Raw genomic sequence first — 2,410 nt, 5'->3', positions numbered from 1 at the left:
GAAGTGTAGTCTTTTCTCAAATATTTGTATTACAATTGTTTTATTCATACTTCTGAAGAGATAAGTCGGATTAGGTACCAGGTCTTGACTACTCATTTGAAGAGGAGTCTAATTTGTTGAGTACATGTTTTGACCGGAGCTAAATTAATATGTTTAAAAAATACCTGTTTTGACACGCAAACAATTTTACCACCATGTACCCCGTTTTGATCTGATCCTGTTTCGACATGTTACCCGATCCATTCATTTTTCCAAGCTCAGATAGATTTCCTGTAGATCAAAGTATTTTCCCTCTTTATCAGATGTTATAAGTATTAAGTAATTGTGTTCATTATTAAGACTTGAAATGAGAATTGTGTTAAATGGGTGTGTTGTTGGGAGATTTGAAACCAAAGATATATAAATGCTTTTATTTTCTTTATTTATTAGGCAAAAGAAATTAATTTATATATATATATGGTTGTGAACATATATGGGACTTGAAACCAAGGAAACAAGCATAATATAAACAGATAAGCGAAGTGCAACATAACGTTCTTACATTTAGCTTTCTCGTACACATGCAATAACTAAACCATCCATCTCTATGTTTAGAGATGTTTACAATGTTAAGCAAACATAACTAATAGAACAACTCTAATAAAATCTTATTACTACAAGAGCTTGTTATTTGGAGTGGGGTTTTTAAATGATCAATGCCTGATACATATCAATCAAGCGCTATCATGATACATTTTAAGGGATAGACGAGGTGCAAGAAGGACCACTAATGGTGTTGATTTGATGGCAGTTATTCCCAAGCTTTCACTCATATCAATTGGTTCATTCGATGGTTTGTGTATTTCAAACTTTTGAATCACATTGGCTAATGTTAAAGGTAAAACATGTAAGGCAAAAGAAACACCAGGGCACATTCTTCTGCCACTACCAAACGGAAGCAGTTCATAATGTTTTCCTTTAAGATCAATATCCTTTTGACTAGTCAAGAATCTTTCTGGCTTAAATTCACAAGGTTCTGACCATATATTTGGATCTCAATGGATTTTCCAAAGATTTACCAACAAACGTGTGCCTTTATGGATGTTGTAGCCACTCACGATGCAATCCTCCATGGACTCATGAGGAAAGGAGAGAGGTGCCGATGGGTACAAACACAATGTTTCTTTGATAATGGCATCAATGTAAACTAAGTTCCTTATGTCTAACTCATCCACCGGCCTGTCTCTTCCAACATATTCATCAATTTCATCTTGGGCGGTTTTCAATGCCTTTGGGTTATTAAGTAGCAAAGATAAAGCCCATGTTAAAGTCACAGCTGTCGTGTCCGAGGCAACAATCAGTATTGTCTGCGAGATTGAAAATGTAATCGGATTTGATTATAAACAACACTAAGTTATCTAGAGCAAAAAAGTTAAAGTGAGATTCATTTCAAAACACTAATATATTATTGTGATTTTTGAGAAAAAAAAAGAAGAAGAAAACAACTAATTCATTTTATTTTTTTAATTTATGGCTCATATCTTTTGAAGATTTTTACTTTTTACTATGAGTGTGCATGAAACCGAAAAAAAATGACCTGTATCAGAAAAACCAAACTGAAATAACCAAACCCAAACAAAACCGATTGTTTGGTGGTGTGTTTCATATACACCAAACTTTCTATTTGGTTTCGGTTTTGCATGTAATTAAAATTGAAAATAGCCGAACCAAACTGCATGTATGGATTTTTATTTTTAATTTTAATTTTAAATTTTAAGTAATTTGTAAGAAGAGTAGGCTGTGATTTCCGTCTATATGGTTTGCTCACTTTTGCTATTTCCATCTAAAATGTTTTTTTTAGCATTTCCGTCCTCATGAATTCTATAGTTGCCATTTACGTTCAATCACCTAACATGCTAACAACATCCATGTTGTTCTCTTAAATCACGGGTATATTTGTCTTTTTGTGCAATTTCATATAAAAATCTATATATTTTCTTAACCCTTTTTAAAAAATAATATAATATCCCAACCAACCTAGAGAATTCACATCCCATTCAGTGTTGCAAAAATCCCGACTAGTCACCGATTACTCGCTAGTCCTCACTTCGATGATTAATTTTGGGCTAGTCGTCAAATTAATCGGTCAATGGTCAAATCCGGCCAAAATCGGCGGATTCTGGCAAGATTCCGACTAAACTCAGCGGTTTATGACGAGATTACGACCAAAATCAATGACTTCGCACGAGATTCCAGCAAAAACTAGTGGTTCCAAGCGAGATTCCAGCTAAAATATGTTTGTGTATGTATAAAACTGAAAATTACATATAAAAATGTGTTTGTGTATATATTAAACTGAAAATTATACATTAAAGTCCGATTCGATTAATCCTGATCAATCGCTAGTTTCCACCCCACCGCCAGACTAGCG

At 33.7% G+C, this 2,410-nt stretch overlaps 1 pseudogene; it reads right to left on the bottom strand.

Moving 5' to 3' along the window:
* Positions 1 to 713: 713 nt before the first annotated feature.
* Positions 714 to 1,346, bottom strand: LOC143602783 (demethylepipodophyllotoxin synthase pseudogene; annotated as a pseudogene).
* Positions 1,347 to 2,410: the final 1,064 nt, after the last annotated feature.

The sequence above is a fragment of the Bidens hawaiensis genome, unplaced genomic scaffold, assembly GCF_021521415.1.
Source record: "Bidens hawaiensis isolate Kalapana, Puna unplaced genomic scaffold, B.hawaiensis_p1.1 tig00059836_1, whole genome shotgun sequence".
Taxonomy (NCBI): domain Eukaryota; kingdom Viridiplantae; phylum Streptophyta; class Magnoliopsida; order Asterales; family Asteraceae; genus Bidens; species Bidens hawaiensis.
The sequence above is the reverse complement of the archived record's forward strand: the minus strand, read 5'-3'. Positions and strand labels throughout refer to the sequence as shown.